General features: G+C 46.2%; 1 long non-coding RNA gene across 1 annotated transcript in view; it reads right to left on the bottom strand.

Moving 5' to 3' along the window:
• Window positions 1-1,104: 1,104 nt before the first annotated feature.
• The window catches only part of LOC116801294, a 30,448-nt gene continuing 7,045 nt past the window's right edge, over window positions 1,105-24,507 (bottom strand). Inside the window, exons 3-4 of the long non-coding RNA XR_004361921.1 lie at window positions 1,378-1,564; window positions 1,105-1,314 (exon numbers count right to left, since the gene is read on the bottom strand). This is a non-coding gene — a long non-coding RNA (uncharacterized LOC116801294). The remainder of the gene's footprint in view (window positions 1,315-1,377; window positions 1,565-24,507) is intronic.

Below are 24,507 nucleotides of genomic sequence, written 5' to 3'. Positions count from 1 at the left end.
GCAAAGGCGAAGGGGAACCAGAAGGACAAGGCGATGTTGTGGATAAGGATAAGCAGTGCACGAATGCACACAGAGAAAAACCTGGTGGGAATGAAATCTGATTAGGCCATAGGCATAGAGCCATTTAAGCAGATATCTAACAGAATGATACTTAAAAAAGATGCCGCTTCTCAAGGCTATTAATACTTATACATATCGCTTTAGAATGGATATAGATTTCTCTCAGTGCACTCGCACACAGCAGCAGCAGTGGCAATAAGCTGGCAAGTACAACAACAACTACGATGAGCGATGACAACGATGAAAATGTTGTATCAGGACAGCATTAAGATAAACCCAGCAACAGCATCAGGACATAAATTACGCAGATCTGACCGGGGAGAAGGGGAAAGGGAATGCGGACTTGATGATACTCTGGTCGTTAGGAAATAAGATGGCAACAAATGGTACAATTCTCAAGAATCAAAAACTATATAGAAACTTATAAATACATAAGGTTAGCTCCAGAGAAATCCTGCAAAAGAATACACCAATAACATTGAGTGCGGTTCGAGAGTGACCCAAAAAGCTTACCCACATTTGACTGCCGCAACTCTTGAGCTCTCCAAATGTGTGAAAATAGTGGACAATATTCCCATCCGCCTCTCCGCTATCAGCCTGCCCCGCCCTCCTTACCACCAAATACCAATGGGTTGTGGGTGGATGGTCGTTCTTTTTTGGCCGCTGCCATTTTGTTGCCATTGTTGGTGGACAATTTCCGTTTCCGGCGAGTTAACGCAGCCAAAGAAAAAGCGAAGGGCAAAACGAGCTCCACTCAACTCAACTGAACTGAACTAAGCTGAACTGTACTGAACTGGACTGGACTGAAGTGATGTGAAAAGAAGTGCGGAAGCGAAGCTATGTCGCATATTGGTTTATGCATGAGCCTGGTCGTGAGCGACAATGGGCCACGCCCCTCGAAGGCAGCGAGCAGTGAACACTTCATTTGTCAGGCTTAGTTGTGGAAAGGGAGAATTCGGAGCAAGTGCGAGGATTTCCTGGCATGCACTGCTAGCATTTCACATTAAGTTATGATGAAACTATTCAGAACTTACAACAATGTCTTCTCTTGAAAGGAATTGGCATTTGGGCAAGCTTTCAAACGCACCTTCAGTTCTACATCATCGTGAGTTTGAAATCTATTATATTCCTCGCTAGCTCAAACTTGTCTCACAGGCGTTTCGAGAAGCCTCAGACTCGCAGTGCGCATTTAAATGAGACGTCCTGCATTCTGACTTTCTCGAACTAAGCTAAGGGGCTAAGCTAACCTGCGGACTGAGAAATGAGAACTGAAAACCGAAACTGCAAAAAGGGAACGTATTTCTCAAATGCACTTACCGAAACTGCATTAATTATTCAACAGCCATGGCTGAGGACTGCCGGGTCCCGTTCTGTTCTGTTTCGTCCTGGAAACTGAGATCCTGTGAGGTCCTGGCCTGGTCAGCGGTTTGGGCCGAAAGTCGACAAGTTGAGCGGCTGAGCTGAGAGGCTGGATAACTGGCGCGCTGGAGAGCCCGATGCATGCCTGCAAAACAGAGGGAAAGTGGCATAAATATTAAATGCAAAATAGCACAAGAGTTGAAGCCGAGAAATCCCCAACTGCCGGCGGGGATTTGCGCCTCCAGAAATTCGCACTCCAGCCCGCCTAAACATTTTACTAAATTATGACGTCCTTTTCTATTTTATTATTCGTTTTCCCTTTTTTTGTATAAATAAATCAAATAAAATATGCGCGCGTTCACTCTGAAAGCTGAGGCCAAGACAGTGGCGTCGGTCGAAAAGGAGCCGGGGGCTGGATCCTTTGTGACCTGGTTTTTTGGTCATAACAATATTGCCAACCGAAGCGTGGAGCAGCGCACACAATTACCGTGGCAACTCAGTGGCTCCGCCCCCCAGTGGGCAGGGGCGTGGCAGCGCCACACCCACCCGCCGCTTTCCCTGGGCGTGTGTGTGTGTGTGTGTGTGTGCTGACGTCATTGCTGCACTCGCACAATTACCAATGCAACAACAGCAAAGACGACGGCGACGTGACCTGGCGACGGTCACTTGGGCTTCACTTTAAATATGCTCTATATGTGTGCGAGTGGGAGTGGCGTTGGCAGTGGGCGTGGCCGGTGGGAGGCGGCAGCTGCCAAGGTTAATCAGCTGCTGCTCGTCTGCCCGTTTAATTGGCCCGCTGCCTGGCGGCCCCTTTAAGTGAGTTATAAAATGCGAAACTATTTCGACAAGACAGCCATCGCATTTCGCATCCTTCTCCCTGGATGAGCTTTAAATTTGAGCAGCAGCTCGTAAAGCTGGGCCAAATGGAATAGGAGATGAGCTGCTGAATTTAGAAGAGTCCAAAGTGGAGTGATAAAGCGGGAAACGTTCCCAGGGCGAAGGAATGCCGAGGATCTACTCGATTTTCCGGAATCGATGGGCCAGACAAGGCACTGGGAAAACTCTCAGAAGTAGCGCAGACTATTGATATGATGGCCTGGTTTTCCACTTTATATATAAGTTATTATTTTGGGTAAGAGTTAATCCTGGAGAGAATCAATTATTTAGTAGATAAACTAAGCGCTTCAATGACCAAGTTCCATGTAGTATTGTAGTGAATCCTTGGAATATCTAGGAAGTCCTTCTTATTGCATTATCCCTGGGCGAGATAAATGCGCATTTAATTTGGCATTTCTCTTGAAGCCTTCAATTCCACCATATCGTTTCCCCGAGTTCCCGATTCCCCGCTGGCCACATCTGAAATCCATTCCCGGGCATGATTACACTCTATCGCCTGCTTAAGCGCCTTTTTATTTAACTATATAAAACTGCAGCGCATCAGAAATTAGAGAAGCGAACGCCAGGGGCGAAAATAAACAAGCGAACGTGTTGGGCGGGCTTTGAAAGGGGGCGGGGTTCAGAGTTCAAAGGGGCGTGGGCGGCCAAGGGGGAGTGGCAGCGGGGCAGAGGGTCACAGCGTGATAACGCTTTGTAAATACTTTTGCTGCACTTTGCCGCCTGTGCTGCTGTTGTTTTTTCTAGCTTTATTTTTTCGTCGCTTCCTTTGGCTTTGCCATCGCAAATTTTTATCTCCATTTGCGAACTGCGCTTTTTCTTTCCACTTTTCTCCTCGCACGGAAAAATCACAGAGACAAGGCTGCGCTTGTGTTTTTCCAACGCGAAAGGGATATTATTAAGCGTGGATGTCAGCGGCGTTATCGCCGGGACAGCTCTAAGTGCAGCTCGCCAAATAGGAGGACAAAAAACACAGTCGGCAAGGAGCGAGCATACAGATCCTGGCGCTGTGAATGCGAGTGTGTTGGGAAAGCTCTTTGCCAAATTAAATATTAAAACGCTGTGCACTTATGCAACTTTAATGCAATTTGGCCAAAGTAAACGGCGCGCCAAGAAATGGCCTGTGCTGCGGGCCCACACCACGTATACTTAATTTGCGCCAATTTCCTCGCCGCCTATAAAAAAGGATTAATGCACTCGAAAGGCACAGAGCCATGCTAAGAGACCATTTACCTGAAAGCCAAATGAAGCCACAATAACAACGACATTTGCCACACAGCTTTATGCCGGACAGCTTTATGCCGGACACATGATGCCGGACTATTGGATGCTCTTTCTCTGCTTAGAGCTAACCTCTTTGCAGCTCATTAAAAGATTGAAATGTAATGAAACTTAAATATGAAGCACTGTAACTTTTTTTATTTCAGATAGCTTTTTGCAAATTGTATAGTACCCCATGCCACGAAGAAACTAACGTGGCCAATAAAGCGAGAGTCGCCTTCATTTACAGTCCCAAAAGCCAGGAGGTGAGTTTATGCCGCGCGAAGGACATGAAAAATTCAGCAGGCCTCCAGTGCTCCACTGCAAATGCCGTGCAAATGCCAAAATGTCACTTGGTATATGGCTCTTTAGGCTGGAGCGCCGCCTCATTTGTTGCTTTTTGATGCTGGTTGCACCTACGGCCTATGGGTTGCCTGCTCGCTGTTGCACTGCAACTTAAATCACATCCTTCCCGCTGCAGTAGAACATGTGATTTTCGGTCGGACAAGTTGCATGGTGTGATGGAGGGGGGGCGCAGGGGCAGGATGTGCAGGATATATAAGCATGTATCTGCATGCCACTTGCACTCTGCTACTTTCTTGGCATTTTACGTGCCCCGCCCATTCATCCCGCCCGGGGAAATCCCCTGGCCATTTCTCATCGCCTGAAACAAAGTCGCGCGTGGTTCCTTTCCTTTCCTTCCGCTGCTCCCCCTCCCCCTCCCCAACCCATGACTACATTTTACTGCATGACAATTTATTGAGTTCCCCTCGTGCTTTCCTTTGTCTTTAGGAGGTTTTCCCCCCGTTTTCGGTTTGGTAACTGCTTATTTCGCCTGTTTTGGCTGGTTGTAAATTTTTATTGTTCCCCTTGTTTTTCCCACCAGATACTATTTTATTTGCCAAGCGCAGTGGCTTTTTTGGCTGCTTGGTAACGAGAGATCCTTCCCGAGTATCAGCCACAAAGTATGCTGAAAAATGCAGCTAAGGATGCTTTGTACTCATTTTTCCTTCGTAAATCAGCGTGTTTTCAATGATTCCTGCGAGGTTTTAAGACTCGCTTTTCCTAAATACTTTATCGACGTGTAAGCACTTTCTTAATATTTTTAACTAAGCTGGAATCATTGAATTTTATCTAGAGATACGCAGCGAAATCATACCTTCAATATGTGCCTGTGCATATCCTTTCTTAATTTCATTAGCATTTTTTTTTACTTTCTGCTAGTAACATTTGTTCTTCCAAGATGCACAAATATATGCTTCATCCTCTACTACGAGGCATCTTGTAGTCCGAAACTTTAACAATTTGTACTTGATTTTGTTTATGGTTTCTACACCGTTCTCTTTCTCCCTCATTCCGGTTTCCCTTTGTTTTATATGCAAAATTTAGTAAATAACGCGAGTTGCCGCTGCTTGCTTTAGTTTTATTTGCACGCTTTTATTTGCCGTTGGCGTTGCTGCTTTTTACTGCTGTTGGGAAACCCCTTCGTTCTGGGGAACTCCCATTTTCCCCACTTTCCCCATTTTCCCCTTCTGTCTGCGGCTTGGCACACATTCCCACATTGTATTCCCAGCGATTTTATTTACATTTGCCGTGTGTTTTTCCATTGCACTGCCGCAGTTCGTGAGCAAATAGTGCCCCACCTGCTCCCGTTTCTCGTTCTTGCCCAACATTCTCGTGCTAAAATTACTTTGAGGATTTGATCCATAATGCAGGCAGCAACCGCACTTGACGTATTTATGAGCTGACCGCCGCAGACAACTCCTCGCCCTAAACTCCATTTATAACTTTTCCGACGAGCGCCCGAAAAAGCCAATCAAAAGCCACAAAATTCTGCATGCTCCGACACCTGATGGTGCATGGTTGAGGGTGTGGTGATGTTTCACCGAAAAAAAAACGCAAAAAGCCTGCCCAACAGCTGTGGATATGTGGGTGCATAAAAAATGCACACGCCACCGGCCCGAGGGGAGTGGCACCCACCCACTGCGTCCTCCTGCCACCCGCGACCAGCTTCAGGAACTGACCAGCCACTCTGCCACCCACCAACCACCACCCACCGAAAAGCCACCCAATCTCACCTACAGCTGCGGTCACAGCAGCAGCGCTGAACACAGTGGACCGTAAATTACTAGCTGAATGGGAAATTACTGCATTGCCTACCGAAAAGAAAGTCCCTTTAAACGGGAGCTCTTTGCGATTGGAAGTTTATATATTATATAATCTTTCATAGAATAGTAGAATAATAAGAATATTTATTGATAGTGCAACCAGAGTACTCAATACACGTCACAATTTATTTGAAAGACTGCTAGTCTAAGTGGGCTGTGACAATTTCTAACCATTCTGAGAACCACTCGGATAAATAAAGCCTTTGCTATTATTTTAACCCAAATTGTGTGCACTCGGAGCACATGGCCAGATTTTAAATACGACCAGCATGGCCGATGTCGTGCGCCCTGACTTTATATCCGGTGGGAAACTGGAAGTGGGAAATGGGAAGGGAAAATCGGGGCTGCACAAAAGCCTTCTGTGTGAACCTGCACACATTGCAATTTGCAATTGGTAAGGCGGGTCGGGTTCCAGCATTCCTTCCCCTGGAGCCTGCTGCGGTCATTTGGCGGTAAGCCGCCTTGTCATCCACCTGGCAGGACATCTTCGATTTGGGCATTACATCGCCCCCTTGCCCCATGCCCCTTGCCACCTGCCCCTGTGCCCTCCACCCAGCTTTAAACAAAATATATTGTTTTATTGCATAAAACAAAGTTTAAACGTCGTCCTGGCCACACAAAAAGGATTTTTGTTGCATATTGTCGACTGTGGCTGTGGCAGTGGCTCTCTGGGTTTTGGCCAGTGTGTGCGCCTTGGGTATTTATGGCAAGTGTGGCATACTTTCCGGGGCGGCATCAAGTTGCCTGTTGGCACGTTCAACTAATTCGGAATTAATGGAATTCCCTGAATAATTGAATTCGAATCGCTGGCATCTGTGCAATTAGTCGCCGCTGCCATCAGGCTGCAGCCACACGGACACACACAGAAAACCTCATTATATGTCATGTCATCTCATTATGCTTGCCCCAAAACTCCACATTCCCTCACCAGTTGGTTGTGTGTCCGTACCCCGTCCGTACATTATGTAAGGCCTCAAGCCATCCCATATACATATATGCACATAAATGTGTGTGGCATGCAGATTTCGTGGGCCGTTATTTAGTGCATGACAGCTAAATGAGTTGTGACCTTTATCTGCTTGAGCCCAAGAGAACTCGAGGCTTTAAGTTTAATGGCAAACCATTCTGGTCAAATGCGGAAAGCCAATTAAAATCCGAACTCTCGCATAATTATCCAGGAAGTTTCGCCATTAAGTTCGATGCGATTAGAGGTGGAATGGTGGCCGCTTGGTCCCCGAGTTAATCAGAAATTGCTCCGGAGGAAAGCAAATTGAAGTCCGCGAGGACTGACATGATCCGAGGACATGGAGCAGCCAGTTATTGCTCATTATGCATCCTCGTGTCTGCGGCTGGGGAAAACACAATAGATACTTTCGCTCGCCACTCATGCGCCAGTTGCTATGCGTCCTGGCCAAGGACACCCAGTGTCCTCCGTCACGCATATGTGCTCGCATTTGAGGCAGGTCTGTATGGAAATGCAGTTAACTTGCGAATACCCTGGGCTCTGACGGCATCTACTTTAATATTCATTATTGCCTGACAGTGATGCAGACTTACCATGGGCATTTTAAGTTTAAGTGCTCGAGACTTTGCTTTCAAATTGTGTAAGATTAGGTTGTGATACATATTAGATCGAATCCCTAAAACTTATCGTCTGAAACTTAAAATATTGAAAGGTGAAACTATTTTAGTTGGTAGTCCCAGAACTGCCAGTACATCCCATTTCCATTCAGTACCCGCAACGCGTGATAATCAGTGGCGAGCAGAGCGAATGGAGTCGGGAAATTTTCCATTTTGCAACCGACACACCTTTAATCGACTTCATTTGCTCATTAGGCAGATGGCAGTGCGTGTTTGTGGGCACATGGAGCAGCCCCAATCTGGAATGGGAATGAGAATGGGAACGGGTACGGGAAGGGGAACTGAGAGCCCCTAATGCCATTTGCCCTCCCTTTCCGCGCGTAATTGTTTCCTTGTTAGTTGCCACCTGAGCCCAGATCCTGAGCCCTGCGATTCAGCCTCAACCTGAGCCACGACACGTTAAATGCATTTATGAATGGGTAGCAGGTTGCAGGTTGCAGGTGGCAGGTCGCTCCTGGCAGGCTGCATGTTGCACGCCGCCGTTGCCGTTGGCTGGCTGATGGCAGAGTCTCCACATCCCCATCAACGGCGGCATCGTCAATTGCAATTACTTGCAAGGTCCTGCGAACTCGGTTCTCGGAACGGGGACATTTAGTCCCCGCATTCATGGGCCCAAAAGAACCAGGCCAGGACATTAACGCTGCAAATTGTGTGTCCTTTGTTGCGGTTAGCACAGCGACAGCAACAACAGCACACCGAGAAAAATCACTGATCCTTCTTTTCGGCACTTCTAATCAATAGCATTTGGTTTATAATCACTTTAAACTTATAAGAGTATTGCAAGTAGTGAAACAGCTTAGAGCTTATCCACAAACAATTTGGATTTTGATTACCTTGCTATTTCGATTACCCAACTTTTATCCCATCATCACAGTCGTTTTAATCCTCCAGATCCACAAAAACCAGTTGATTCTTCACCTGCTAGTATTGTGATTTTTGGCAGTGGACCACCAGTGGAAACGGCAGTCGAAACCCGACACAGTTTCCCCTATCTGTTTTGTCATAGAACTGAAGCTGAAGAGACCAGTTCGCATTACGCATACGCCGCGTTACCCGTGGCAGGGCTATTAATTTAGTGGCCCAGTTGGCCGGGCAGTAATTGCATTTTATTTGGCCATAGTCGCTGCTTTGGTTTAATTGGTTTTCGGCCGTGTGCAAATGCCAGTTTGTTTTCGTTTCGTTCGGGCGCTGAAATCTATTTGGAGCTTAATTAAAATGCAACAGTGCGTATGGGCAAAGTTGCAAAAGTCAAATGGCCAACCGAAATAAAAGGGCATCCGAAAATGTTTGTTGTCCCTCCTGTCCATCCTGTCTGCTGTCCGCTGTCACCTGAGGTGCAGTTTTCTGTGGGCGGGCTAAAGATAAAATAACTGCAAAATGTTGACAATCTTCCCGTCTCTGTTTCGGCCACAATTTTATTGACAGCAGAATGGCCCGATTGCTGTTGGCCTGGCCGAAACGAAATGAAATAAAAAGTCCTGCCCTGTCAACACTCGGAACACACGAATCGAGGCGAGGCAGGGAGCTCGGAATAAACGTTCGTTTTGCTTTCATAATTTGCATTGTTTGCGGTGGTCCAGAAACCATTTCGATAAGGGACTTCAGGCCTGTCCAACTGCTGAATACCCTTTGAAATGCTCTCGAAGGTTCTGAGAGCTCGTCCTGAGCGGCGCCAGAGCTATATGAAAGTTCGAGACCGCTTTTGTTTAATTCTGAGGCTTAGATGAATGCAGAGAAAACCCAATTTAAATGTACTTGTCACAACTTGGCGGCTTTAGAAGAATTAAACTTAAATAACGTAGGATAACACTACTTTGAATATTTTTCAAAAGTTACATTTATGTTTTCCAGTGCCTGAGCAATATATAGAGTGGGCGGGAGGTCCTTCTGCAAGGACATCGAAGGGAGGTGGAAAGGGGGACTGCCGAAGTGATTGATGGCTCAGGGGCATGTCAATCGCCGGTTCTCGACTGGCGCTGCAGTTTAAACAGATTAGAGCCACTTTCAGTGGGGCGAAAGCGGAAAAAAGGGGCGGAGGGGCCAAAATAAAAAAGGGAGTGGAAAAGTGGCAGCGCGCGTTTATTGCCGCACGTTGCAACGAGCCTTGCTCAATTTGATGCGACACCTGGCCGAAGTAGCGAAGCACAAAACAACAAAAGGAGCGCGACCGTTCGGGCGGCAAATGTTTTACACGGTGTCCACTTTTTATTTGCCTTACAAATTAAAATCCAACACATGTTGTTTAATTAAAAAGAATGTCGGGCACGTGTACATATTTATGCTGGCACTCGCGCCATATTTATATTTATATTTATGCATATCGCACACGGTCACAACAAGGTCCTGCTGACTGCAGGACACTTGCAACACAATACTTCTCGGCTAACGAGCGTGAAAAATCATGCGCCAGCAGATTGCAACACATTTTGTATGTGCTGCAAGTATGGGAAAACAGCTGCCAGAGTGAAAAAAAGGCAAATGAAAAGCGGGCGTGGGTGGCAACAGTTCAATTAAAAGTTTTGCAAATTACGAAAGTTATCCCAGAGATGAATAATAAACAGCACGGACTCGTTAATGAAAGAGCGCAAAGAATTAAAAGTAAATACGCTAGTTTTGTGCAAGATTCCATTTCATATTGTTACGTATATGGCATGCATAAAACCGTAGATTTGCGTAGATTTAAGTAAGTATTCTTCGGATTGCCAGTTGGAGAGTTGGTTAACATCTACACTCACACCAATTGATTGCAGCCCGATAAAAAGAGTCATCTCAAAAATGGGGTAATCCGTCTTCATCATCAGCTGCTCCATTAAGTGCAGCGCAGTTGAAGTTCATTGGCCGTATCAAAATAAACCCAGGCCGCAGACAAACTTTTCACATATGACGACAAGTTTTCTTTGCTGCCACTTAGCCTGCGTCCCTGTGTCTGTGCCACCCCACTTTTCAGCACTTTCTTCGGCTACTTAACTGCAGCAACGAGAAAGCGAGGAAAAAGCCAGGGAAGTGGCACAGCGGAGATACTTTTGGGTGCGGAAAAACGAGGATAAAAATGCTACAGCTGCAGCTGGCAAAGGGAAAATTACTAATGAAGTTTGCAACTCGGATGCGGAGCGGCACACAAAAGTAAATTGATTGCAATTGGAATCAGTAGCAGAAGCTCGTAACGTCAATCAAATTGAATTCACGCAGCGGCGAGGAAATACCCCAGTAGATCCTGGCCAGAACATCAAAGGCGCCGCCAGGAGCCGCAGGAGCTGGAAAGTGGGTGCATGCATCGTCAGTGTGAAACTTTGTTAATGAAATAGGTGTGAGAGAGCAATGCAATAAAAGTTAAGTGAAGTTGAATGCTGATGTCAGAGCTGCGGAAATGCGGCCGAACCGAAGGGGTTTCCTGGGAGTCCGCCCGCGCTCCCTTCGACAAAGTGATTTAAGACCAGGAGCAACTGCATCTTCTGATTAAAAACGTCAATAAAAATCGCCTGCGAATGCGAAATTGCAGCTGAATGCGAGCGCCAGCTGAATGCCAAATGAGTGCAACTAATGAATTGCGATGCGATTTTAGGAGCTGCATCCTGGTTGCATAAGAGTTTCCTCTGCTGGCACATGTGTAAGCAGAAAAGCTATCAAGCATCTGTTGGCCAAGAAAAGCAACGGGATCCTTTTGAAGCCAGTTTCAAACTTTATTATATATCTCAGGTGTTTTGCGGATTTTTGTTATTTGTGCAGCCATTGAGCTATTGGCAAGATTTGTAGAAAGGAGAGCAGTTGGCGAATAAATCAGTAATCAGCTAAAAATTCTGAATGCAACCTGCATTGCATCTAAACCTGCGACGTTTTGTTTCTAAATATTTCAAGTAAATGTTTAGGAAACTGCATTTATCTGAAGAAATCCTAATCCATTGCTGCCAACTGTTCCTCTTAGATAGCTTACGGTTAAGTGCCCTTTACTACAACAAAAAAATCGCCCTAAGAATAAGTGAAATAAAGAACTGCATAATTGACCTCCATTCGACTTATTTCGCTGCACAGTAGATATCAATCAGTTGACCATAAGCTTTTGCTGAAATTTTCATGCTTCAACTTTCTTGCTGTTGCATTCTTCGTGTCTCCATTGTTTCTGGCTTTGATAATGTCATTGTTGCAAAAGTTTTCAGCACTATCTGAGGGGGGCGCGGGTGGAGCAGCAGGGGCAGCGGGAAAAGCGGGAAAACCACCCGAAGGTTGCTGCAGGATGACGTTCGCATTAAAACGAACGTCAGCTGGGGCCAGCTTATCACGCTTCGAGCATTAGAAACTGTAGCACGCTTTTAAGCGCAACTAAAACTGTCTGCCAGTGGTGGCGAAACGAGGAGGGGGGAGGGGGAGGGGACAGGTGGGGGCCAGGAGACGGCGGGTGTGGCGTGGGGGCGTGGCAGGCAAGGAGGTCAGCTCCAGGTTGATGCTCATTTGTGGGGAAGCTGCAGCAGTCTCTGCACCATTTGTCAACATGCCAAGCGTGTCTCACTCGAGTTTCATCCCCACCACCCCCTAACACACGCTTTTGTTTCCCTGTGGGTGTGTGTGTGTTCGGGTGTGCCCGCGACCCTGTGTGTGTGTGTGTGTGAGCCAGTACGGTTGACCTGGCGCTGTTTTAACTGTGGTTAACATATTTTTCAACAGTTCAATTAAAAGTTTTGCAAATTACGAAAGTTATCCCAGAGATGAATAATAAACAGCACGGACTCGTTAATGAAAGAGCGCAAAGAATTAAAAGTAAATACGCTAGTTTTGTGCAAGATTCCATTTCATATTGTTACGTATATGGCATGCATAAAACCGTAGATTTGCGTAGATTTAAGTAAGTATTCTTCGGATTGCCAGTTGGAGAGTTGGTTAACATCTACACTCACACCAATTGATTGCAGCCCGATAAAAAGAGTCATCTCAAAAATGGGGTAATCCGTCTTCATCATCAGCTGCTCCATTAAGTGCAGCGCAGTTGAAGTTCATTGGCCGTATCAAAATAAACCCAGGCCGCAGACAAACTTTTCACATATGACGACAAGTTTTCTTTGCTGCCACTTAGCCTGCGTCCCTGTGTCTGTGCCACCCCACTTTTCAGCACTTTCTTCGGCTACTTAACTGCAGCAACGAGAAAGCGAGGAAAAAGCCAGGGAAGTGGCACAGCGGAGATACTTTTGGGTGCGGAAAAACGAGGATAAAAATGCTACAGCTGCAGCTGGCAAAGGGAAAATTACTAATGAAGTTTGCAACTCGGATGCGGAGCGGCACACAAAAGTAAATTGATTGCAATTGGAATCAGTAGCAGAAGCTCGTAACGTCAATCAAATTGAATTCACGCAGCGGCGAGGAAATACCCCAGTAGATCCTGGCCAGAACATCAAAGGCGCCGCCAGGAGCCGCAGGAGCTGGAAAGTGGGTGCATGCATCGTCAGTGTGAAACTTTGTTAATGAAATAGGTGTGAGAGAGCAATGCAATAAAAGTTAAGTGAAGTTGAATGCTGATGTCAGAGCTGCGGAAATGCGGCCGAACCGAAGGGGTTTCCTGGGAGTCCGCCCGCGCTCCCTTCGACAAAGTGATTTAAGACCAGGAGCAACTGCATCTTCTGATTAAAAACGTCAATAAAAATCGCCTGCGAATGCGAAATTGCAGCTGAATGCGAGCGCCAGCTGAATGCCAAATGAGTGCAACTAATGAATTGCGATGCGATTTTAGGAGCTGCATCCTGGTTGCATAAGAGTTTCCTCTGCTGGCACATGTGTAAGCAGAAAAGCTATCAAGCATCTGTTGGCCAAGAAAAGCAACGGGATCCTTTTGAAGCCAGTTTCAAACTTTATTATATATCTCAGGTGTTTTGCGGATTTTTGTTATTTGTGCAGCCATTGAGCTATTGGCAAGATTTGTAGAAAGGAGAGCAGTTGGCGAATAAATCAGTAATCAGCTAAAAATTCTGAATGCAACCTGCATTGCATCTAAACCTGCGACGTTTTGTTTCTAAATATTTCAAGTAAATGTTTAGGAAACTGCATTTATCTGAAGAAATCCTAATCCATTGCTGCCAACTGTTCCTCTTAGATAGCTTACGGTTAAGTGCCCTTTACTACAACAAAAAAATCGCCCTAAGAATAAGTGAAATAAAGAACTGCATAATTGACCTCCATTCGACTTATTTCGCTGCACAGTAGATATCAATCAGTTGACCATAAGCTTTTGCTGAAATTTTCATGCTTCAACTTTCTTGCTGTTGCATTCTTCGTGTCTCCATTGTTTCTGGCTTTGATAATGTCATTGTTGCAAAAGTTTTCAGCACTATCTGAGGGGGGCGCGGGTGGAGCAGCAGGGGCAGCGGGAAAAGCGGGAAAACCACCCGAAGGTTGCTGCAGGATGACGTTCGCATTAAAACGAACGTCAGCTGGGGCCAGCTTATCACGCTTCGAGCATTAGAAACTGTAGCACGCTTTTAAGCGCAACTAAAACTGTCTGCCAGTGGTGGCGAAACGAGGAGGGGGGAGGGGGAGGGGACAGGTGGGGGCCAGGAGACGGCGGGTGTGGCGTGGGGGCGTGGCAGGCAAGGAGGTCAGCTCCAGGTTGATGCTCATTTGTGGGGAAGCTGCAGCAGTCTCTGCACCATTTGTCAACATGCCAAGCGTGTCTCACTCGAGTTTCATCCCCACCACCCCCTAACACACGCTTTTGTTTCCCTGTGGGTGTGTGTGTGTTCGGGTGTGCCCGCGACCCTGTGTGTGTGTGTGTGTGAGCCAGTACGGTTGACCTGGCGCTGTTTTAACTGTGGTTAACATATTTTTCAAGCGCTTTTTGTGGCCAGCAGCAGCGGCAACAACTTCATTCTTGCTTTTGTGTGGTTTTTATGGCAGCGGTTGTCCAGCTGCCGTAGCTGCCACTCCCCCTGTTCGCCAGTCCGCCCCTGGGCCCTCCTTTGTTGTTGCCACAAAACTAAAACCAGAAGCTGCGTGTTAATTTTACATTTTTACGCTTTCATGGCCGTCACTTGCGTGCGGCATTGGAATGCATTCATCTGGCTTCCTTCTCTTTTCCCTGACAGTTTAGCTCATTGTTTCGTTAAGATTTAAGCAGTTGATTCCCGGCTTTTTCAACTTTTCCAGCTTTTTTCAGCCTTTTTCGCTCGGTTGCCCATTAACCTTTATGGCCGCAACAGTTTAAGCCGATGGCCGTTTTACGATTGACTTTTCACGCGACCTGACGGGCTAAGCGCGGATTACGCATACGCCACGTATGCCGCCCAACGAAACAACCCACAAGGACTTGCGAATCCGAAAAGAGGCAATACGTTTTTGCCAATAGTGAAAAATTCAACAACATAAAATAAACATTTGGGGCTGTTTGGGAACTAGTTAGACCAAGTTGTTCATTTAAATTTCGCTCAATAATATTTTATTTTACAACAAACAAAGCAAAAATGAAATTATTTTTCAGCTAGGTAAGCGAACATATAAAATAAATGCAAGCAATGCAAATGATTAAAAAACCAAAAGCGAGAAAAAGCATTTAAGCCCCATTATGGAACATATATATATTGTGGCAAATAAAAGCCATTTCCTCACATTTAAAAATCATATTTAAGAGGCTTTTATTTAAGATTTAAATCAATCAATTTACCCGCACAGATTTTATCGATATTTCGATGTCATAATTTCGTTTTTAAATCAAACATTTCATGAATAGCGATTCCAATGGCTTCCGCTGCATTTTTTCGCCATCTCGCTATGCATTTTTTCTCTGTTTGCTCAGCGTGCGGTCGTCTCCGGCGTGGTGGTCCAAAGGGGCGTGGCCAGGGGCGCTGCAGGGGCAGTGGGCGTGGCCGTAACGGCGGCACTTGCAATTGGCACTTGGCAGCACTCGCGTTGCTTTTGCTGCTCGACTGGCTTTTTGGCCGTTAAAACCGCTCGAGTGCCATAAGCTGCTATTAATTTGAATTATACGTCCATAATTTCTCCGCTGACAATTCGAACGGCAACTGTCAATGCAATTTATATGTTATGTGTGCCGGATTTCTTGTGGCACAATAAAAACGTGGCCCACAAAAAATGACAGTCAGCCAGCGATGGGCGCATTATCGGCGAACAGCTGGCTGGAAATGGGCTCTTTCCTGGGAAAGATCGGCCTAAATGCTCCCCTGAATCCCCTTCCAAGTGGCTCGCAGGCCACGCAAAATACTTTGATCGCCTTGGCCAACACGAAACGGAGTAAAATCAAATGATTTCCGTGCTGGCCGACAAACGGGAGCAGCAAAAACGAGGGCAAGACATGGCAGCGGAAGTGTTTTCCCCGATTCCACAGAAGGAGGAAAGCCAAGCAGGAAAATACTGTGCAATTTACCTTTCAACCATTAAACGTCCGTGGCAAGAGCACAAAGCGAAATCAAAGTGGCATGAAAGCGCACCAAACGACCAGGTGGTGGATGGGGCAACAGGGGGCGGGGTAGGAACATGAAAACGATAGCTTAACCCCTTTGCAACATGCGGCTAAGCTAATGCTATTAGCAGAAGGGAGAATCGGAGGCGACACAAAGGACTGAATTGCAAAAAAATATTATTGTATGTGGGGCTTGGTTTCGGATTTGACCATCAAAGGTGCCAGGAGACAGAAGGAAAAGCTCATTGAGCAGTTGGAAAACGTGCACTCGAAAAAACAAGGTGAACTAAAGACAATTTATTCGGATTCAGTTGGATTATACCCCCCATTTTCCGTTACCAATTCTTCTATGAATATACAGTTTGTGTTGCAAACATAGGGCATATATTTTTTCTGTGTGGCTTAGGAAAGTGTGTGCCTAATGTCCTTTGAGGCATCCGAGTGCGAGCTGTCACAGACAGCTCTTCTCTCTGAAGAAGGGAGAGCCTATCGAACAGCCTTAATTTGCCTATCCTGCTGAAATTTGTAAGGACTCCCCGCCTCGTTGGCACATCCCTCAGATTTGCAACTCCAGTCACCTTTTACCAGCCATCGATGCTTTGCTTATTAGCACAAATTGATTTCTCCTGTCGGCAGCTGTGCTTATTTATTTTGCATTAGCACTTTTAATTAAACTCTCCCTCCTCGGGCGCCACTTGAAAGTACCGCCGAGTTTGGCACTTGCCACTTGCCACTTGGAACTTGGCACCTGAAGCCAGGGATCTGTAGCGTGGTATCTGGAGCCTGGAACCTGGCAACGGGCACCTGGCACCTGCAGCTCCTGTTGCAATCATTGTAATTAAATCAATGAATGATTCATGTGAGTGCTGCATTAATGCAAAATCCGTGTACTTAGAGCGGATGGCAGAATAGAGTAGGGCCGCGGGGCCAGCACACTACTGAGCGCAGGAAGCCAGAAGGACACGCAGTCAGCTAAATCAGCTGCCACCGTTCGGGAATGGAAATGGGGATGTGGCGGGGTGGGGTTAAGGACACGGATGCGGATGCGGATGCCTCGTGCTAATTTCAGTGCCAATTAATTTGATGGCAAACACTTGGAAAGAGCTGTCCTGCGGAATGCACTTCGCATCCAGCCATCCAGCTAGCCAGCCAGCCAGTCAGCCAGCCATGCAGGCGGCTAGTCCTTTGCTCCTTTGCGATTCTCATTTTGCAAAAAGCTTTGGCAGGACCAGCGAGTCCAAGCCAACGTGCTGATAATCATGGCGCCTTTGGGCCTCGGCATGAAAATGAAAATAAATTTGCCGTGTTTATTGCATTTGCATTGGGTAATTGCCTATACAATTTAACACGAAATTAAAAAAAGCCGCGCTGGCATTTTATGCAACACTTAAATGGCCGTTTAAATCGGAAGTGTCACACAGACACCGAGATGAAGGATAAAAAGTTCTGAGAACGGCAATGGATGCACTTTATTTCCCTTGATGCAATTGTAACTTAAATTGGTGCTTTTTTTTAACAATTTAACTATGTTTCACATTACTTTCAAAAAGAATTTAAATTTTACAATTTGCAAAATTGGCTTAACTGAAGGGCTTCTTTAGTGGACGCACAAATATCCTCTTACTTACTTAGGAAGACAGGACGAAAAGTCCTCTCAAATTCATTTCAATACGTGTCCCAGGCTTCTTCTCCGAAATTGAAAAATGAACAACTAGCTGAGCAGATTCGGTTCCATTCACTTAGCAGATTCATCTCCATAAATTGCAGCCCCTTGGACTTTTTACTTGCCTCATATCTCGGTGAGGCATTAGTTGCAAAACTTTCGTTTCTATGCAATTTTCTGTGCGACATTTCTCTAATCCTCACCTTGCATTTCAAAACAATTCTCGTGCGTGGCGATGCTTTCTCCCCCATCTTCTCCCCTACCCACCAGTATCCCCCTTCTCCGGCTTCCCATTTCTCCATATCTTCATCTCTTCCTCGAGAAGAGCTGTCAGAGTTGCTCCCAGGTTGTCAGTCAAGTGGCATCGTCGTCGTCGTCGTCTGCTCGTTAGCACACACCTCATGGGCCTGGGCCACCGCAAGGATCCACCGCCCACCTTCTCAGCCAGCCCACCCAGTTGGTATCCACCCCCACTCCCCCCGAGTCTGCAGCTGCCTGTCATTTCTATAACTACTTTTGCTACTTCTAGTTAACCGCGTCTTCTGCTCACACATACATACGCAAATGTTGGCAGGCACCGAAGAAAATATATATTTATTTCTTAGATAACCCAATAAGTGAGGATGCTCTGATGCGAGATTTTCCCCTATTAATTTTCTCAGTGTACAGCTTGCACTCTCCTTGCCACACCCACGTAAACTACACTCTTGCACAATTACATACAATTTTGAGTGCGTTCGTGCCTGGCTCCTTTTGCCAGCTGTCTAACTGTTGTTGTATTCATAACTACTTTATGCCACGCCCCCTCCCACACACACACACACACCGAAAGAAGCAAAGAAGAAGCACAGGGGGATGCTGGGCTGTACTGGCTGCCTTTATTAAAGTTTTATCGCATTATAAATTTCCGCCACCCCTCGCATTTCCACCTCTTTTCCTGGGAAAACACCATTTTTCGAGGGCCAAAAACGCAGTTACCCGAAAAGTGGGGGCGGGCGCCCGAAACAGGGGGCGGGGCAGAGACAATGATGTCGTTTCATGTACACCTGTTCCGAGTCGTTTTATTGTTGTTCCTGCTGCATATTTGAATACACTTTTGCGTTTGGTCGCTTAACTTTAAATCCCTTTTCGTTGAAAGTTTGCCACTCGGACAAGCAAATGACAGTTTTGTCTATAAGTTTTCAGCCAGCTCCTATATCCCTATATCCCTTTATCCCCATATCCCCACATCCCTGCATCCCCATATCGCCACCCACAAACGGCCGCACAGGCGAGCTCACTTCAAATGCAGCCTAATGCAGCAAAAGTTTTTATTGTTTTACACCAAAAGGGGAAAGGGGGATTTGAAAAAAAAAGGCAGCAGACAGAGGGAGAAATAATAATGAAAAAGTCTTGCACATATGAATATAATATTTGTCTGAAAGGGCTTTTGGCTTTGTGAAGTTTGCAATTCATAAAATATGAAGAGCAAGGCGGGCAAATGCTGTTTGTATGCGCCCAGCATTCATTAAATTTAGTTTTCACATCCCTCGGAGCCCCAAACTTTTTGCACTTGCCTCGTATTTAAGTAGCAAATTTTTGTGCTTTTTCAAATATTTGTGCAACGCTTCAGCCCAGTCTGTCAATCGGACAGTTTGTCAGTCTGCCAGTCTGCCAGTTGGCCAGTCACTCATTCGGCCATTCGGCCATTCAGGTGCTTCTCGGCCCTTCGATAAGGACGCCAGCGAACTTGTTAGTTGGCAGCTATCTTGCTGACCACGGCCCTCTTTGGCCCACTCTACAACAATTTCAATTTGAGGAGCACTCACCGAACAATTTCACAAAAATTTCTCTGCCTGCCAAAGATACGCAAAAATGGCAGAAAATGCTTGGCGTACACTCGAAGAAATGCCGATCGTTATCACTTTGAGTGGCACTGATTGAGTTGAGGAAATGTGGGGGAAACATCTTTTAGTATGAATCAATCAGAATGAACGATGTTGCATCGTCCCAAGTGATTTTAGTATATAACCACAAATATCTTCTAAATCCTTACAACACATCTAAATACTCTGAATCCTGTGAAGCGATACTTAAAATAAACCAAAAAATGGGGGCACCCATCAGAAATATCATTATTTTCTGTGTGTGTAGCTCTGTTTTTCTATATTTCTCATTTATTTTTACGCAAGCTGAATTTATGGCCCACTCAGTGCCCCTCTTTACGGGCCTTTTTCGTGTTGCGCGTACAAAAAGCGCAACATTTATGCAATTAAAGCCAAATTAGCAATGAATGCAAGTCGAGTGCTTTGGCTCTACAAAAGTTGCCATCAAACTTTTGGCCTTTTGTAAAGTTTTCGCCTTTCAGCTTACAGGCAGGCGGCTCCCCATTTTCAGTTTTTCAGCTGGTCTGCTGTTTTGTGCATAGTTTTGCAGCTTCAGCTTCCAATTAATTTAATGCCAGGCCGTCTAATGAGCGTTTAAGCTTCGGCTTCAGCGCCCCATTAAGCGCAGCAAAAGTTCTGGCCATGAGTGAAAATCGTGTCACCCAGATTCAGGATCCTCCAGGAGTAAGGATACAGGATGAAGGACTTCAGTCTACAGACCCTGGACAATGGCACATCTGGCCAACAATGCAGTCCGGCTAATAAGCTGGTTAGACCCTTGACTGCCACTTGGCCCCCTGGCAACATAATCAGCTGCTGCGATTAAAGCACTTGTCCCATTGTTTATTATTACAATATTAGCCCAGCTTTTGTTGCCGCAAAAGCGACCCTCCGACCAACTTGACTCGCCCCCATTGTTTGCCCCACATCAAAGGCCCTCTGCCTTTGTGCTGCAGTCTGCGGAGGCACTCAGATCCATCCGGATCCGGATACGGATCGTTCATCAATAATCACATGCCTGAGGACTCAAAGTGAGGCCACAAAAATGTGGCGCCAGCCCCCGCTTCGCCCTCGTGCTTTGCGAAACTAATTTATGCCAGACTAATGACACTTTACAAACGGGCTAAAAGGGGGGTTGGCCAAAAGCGGTGGCTAAGAGTAGGGGGGTTGGGAAATTGGCAAGGCAAAGTTTTCGGTTCGCTTTTGGAGCCGGGCTGGCTGTCAGGCCGCGGAATGTGGAACTCGAACGGGAAATGATAAATACGCTTAGACCTAATTAACTGGCGACTTTAATTAATTTTTAATGAAAAAGTTAATGAGCCGCGAACATATTAAAGCAACTAACGCGACCTGCGCATGGCTAAATCAACTGGGCAGATTTTAGCTGCACAAGAGTTATTACTGATTACTTTGCACCAAAATCGTATACTCTTTTATAAATATTTATTTTCTAAAATGCTGTTTTCCTTTGAAGTGACCCCTGGACAACGAAATAAAGTTCAATTGACCGAACCCTTTGCTTGTTTTTAAAAACCAAAACCAATTAGCTTTGACTTTATATCTTGGCATTCTGTTTCTCGAATCACCACATCCAATTACGAGGGAACACTCGAGGAGTGAACACCTTTTATTTTGGCCACGAGTGCGCGAATATGAAGGATATGCAATATGAAATTTTGACAAAGGATATTTCAGCTGGAAGACTTTTCCATCTTTCCGCTCGGCTAAGCTAAACAATCTCCGCTTTATTACACATACATCGCCGAGCGTCTGACATTCAATCAGGGTGAGTCCTGATCCCAGTTCTCCGCATATCCTGCCGTACTACCATCCGACCATTCTGCCGCCCCCGCCACGCCCACCAGCGACAGCGGCTTTAATTGGATTTTCGTTACTGCGGCCGCAGAACAAAAATAAGAAAAAAGGGGGGCGGCGGGCAAACGCGAATAAAAGAACCCGCGAAAGGAGAATTGCAATTTTCGACAGGCGTCTGTCGCTTTGGTTTTGATTCGCATTTTGCTGCCCTTCCCCGACTTTCCCCACTTCCACCACTTTTCCCATTTTCCGACCCATCCCCAGCAGAACTGAGAGCTGAGCTTTCGCCGCTGTTATTCGTCGGTAACAAAGTTTACATTTCACACATTCATCACTTCTGGCAGCTGCAACTAATAGTGTGCAATGCTGGCTCAAATGGGCGACCCCATTTAAGAAGCCGAAACGAAAAGGGGCCGATATGGCAGGGGGTGTGGCAGTATGTGGCACGGCCTGCCCGCTTTTATTGCACTTTTTGCCATCGGACCCTGCCAACTTGGGGACCCGGCCACTTGCCAAAAACGGATTAGTGTCTTACCAATCAATGTTCGCACTTAAAGCCTTAACGGCGGATTGCCAGTTATCTTTATCGCGTGGCACTTTTAAAATAAAATGGATGTGGTTGTGCTGAGTGAACCTGCGGATTTATGGAGTAGGTTAAGTGGACTGGCACCATAAAGCGCTTCAATTCAATTTAAACTCATATCATAGTTAATTTAGTGGGTTACATATTAAGGTTTGATACTTTCATTGTTTCATTACTCTGCTCACAGCTGGCTGACTCATCGTCACCTTTTCCACTTTGCCAGCGGAAAACACACACTCCATGATGAAGCTATTGGCCCGACACTTTCTTGTCCCTTCTCGATTGGACGGATGGAGACCCAGTGCACCTTCCCTAAGTACTTGTCAATCTTGGTACTCGATTGCGTCCTCGATACGTGCCTTCAATCTCCTTCAATCGCCGGTCATTGATCATCGAAGCCGAGGGGATGGATTCTGATTTATGGAGCTGGCATCGGGATTGAGTTTCTCATCGCCGCCTCGGGAGCAGACTCATAACTCATCTTAATTTTAATTTCCAAGTGATGGAGTGGCTGCCACTGCAGTCAACTCATCCGCCCCGTTGAACTTGTAGTTTGTAGTGGCCCCTCTAAGCTGCAGCTTCATTATCTTAATCTACTCCTTTTTCGAGGAGCCACAAAAGTTTGCCCAGCCCAAACAGAGGTTGGAAATTTGCGCCCAATTGCACTTTGGGTCCAGTTTAATCTGCGGAATTGCCAGCAATTTCCGCAAATTGCTTACATTACGTAAATGAAGAGGCGAATGCAGCCGCATCCATTGTCCTGCCAGGCTTCTCCTGTCCTCCTTGTTCCGCTTTCTATCGCCGCGTGTCATAAAGGCGCTAGAATATTACGTATTCGCAGCGCTGGCCCATGCAAAACTTATTGCAGGGCGATGGGCATGAATGCCCTGGAAAATTGCAGTACAATTAATTTATGACACTCCAGCATGATAATGCCACCAGAGTCACGTTTTGTCTCGCTGGCAATGTGCGAAATTTTAATTAAAATAAAATATTAAATCAATGCCAAATTACGGTTTCACTGTTTAGTTCCAGCGAGTCCAGAGTCCAGAGTCCTGGCACTGGTCGTGGTCCTGGTCCTGGGAATTGGGAGCAGGCACACATAATTCATTTGGCAGAGAGCAGAAAGGGGCCGGCGACAAAGTCGCTTAATTACCAAACGCCGTCGCTGTCGACGTCGCATTAACCCATTAATTAAGGTGACGTCAAAGGCAGCACAGCGCCAAAAGGCGATAAAGGCAAGCGAAATGCGAACGGAGAAAGGCGAAAGCCGAAGGAGGCAGCCACACACTGAATCCTTCGAGCAGAAGAAAGCAGAATGCAGAGCGGCGATACTTTCTCCGCTGCCAGTTCCATATTTATGGCCATTTTTCCAAAGGCTGCAGCTGGAAACGCAGCATATGGGGCGCAGCAAGCGATGCGATACGATCACTAAATCAACCAATGGCACTTGGAAACGGGCACTAAGCCATAAGAACTCTGCAGCTAAATGAAATATTTATTTAAATAAAAAATAAGGAAAGAAATTTGATGCTCTAACTAATTCTAGTACTTCTTTTTTCACATTCAACTCCCTGATTTAGTGCATGTATTTGAAAACTCATAGTGCAATCAGAGCCCACTTAGCAAGCCACATCTGTGCGCCGTTCACTTCCCGTCCGCTGCATTATTAACTGCTTTGTTAGTTGGCTGCCATTAAGGCCAAAAATTGGATGTCAGCGGACAAAGTTTTGTGACCACTTAATGGGCTCCCCCGCCCCGTTTTCCCACCACGCCCCCCGCCCCACGCTGATGAGCAGTCAGCGTTCAATGCCAAATAATTCGAAATTAGTTTTAGCCTTGCGCTTTCAAAATTAAACCAACTAAAAAATCAATGCAGCGGAGGACAGTGGTAATCGCATTTTTCAGTTCAGTTCAGTTGAGTTTGGTCTGGGTTTGGGTTTAGGTTAGCCAGCTGCCCAGTTGCCCAGTTGGCCAGTTGGGCGTTTTTGCCATTTTGCGCATTTTGACCAGTCGGTCGCGTTCTCATGGCGTTTGTCGTGTGTCAGGCCAAACTGGCAGTTCAATAATGAATAATAACGGGCCGAGTTAAAAACTTCTGCCCCTCGTTTCGTTTTCGGCTCTCTGTTTTCAGTTTCAGTTTTCAGTTCGCCAGTGGCCCGCTGGGCTGTCACAACAACAAACAACAGCGAATGGCAAAAACTTTGGCAATATATTTGCAACGCATTACGTGGCATGTCAAGCATTTTATCGCGCGTATTTTTCAATTTTGCTGGAAAGTGGAGACGTGGGGGGGCAGCCGTAGGGGGTCTGCCAATGACAACGCCAGGACGCAGGATGCAGGACTCAGGACGCAGGATGCAGGAGGTGCAGCGAAGAAAGCAGGATGCAGGCAATATGCTAGCTGCAAAAATTAAAAGGGGCAAAAAGCAAAGCAGTATAAACACTGGATAGTTGACGCCGCTTTCTGTGACACCTCCTTCACCTCTCACGTCTGCTCATTTCATATTTTTCACCCACATTTCTAAGCTATACACGTGGAGAAATTTCTTCAAGTTACTTGGCTAACTGGATTGGCGCTCATAGAGCCCTACTCAGTCGCAATTTTTCGCCGTGTACCCGTTTTTTCTAATGCCCTGGTGCCTGGTCATATATTTCTTGGTCGACGCAAAGATAAGAGGACAGCCAGCAAGTCGAGTGCTCCTTCGTGGCAGGCGAATGCAACCTTGCCGAAAAAAACAAAATATGGAAAAAATTCGATGGGGAAGCGGGGCAGTGGGGGGATCTGGGGCCAGGAACACCCA

This window comes from Drosophila sechellia, chromosome 3L (genome assembly GCF_004382195.2).
Source record: "Drosophila sechellia strain sech25 chromosome 3L, ASM438219v1, whole genome shotgun sequence".
Taxonomy (NCBI): domain Eukaryota; kingdom Metazoa; phylum Arthropoda; class Insecta; order Diptera; family Drosophilidae; genus Drosophila; species Drosophila sechellia.
The sequence above is the reverse complement of the archived record's forward strand: the minus strand, read 5'-3'. Positions and strand labels throughout refer to the sequence as shown.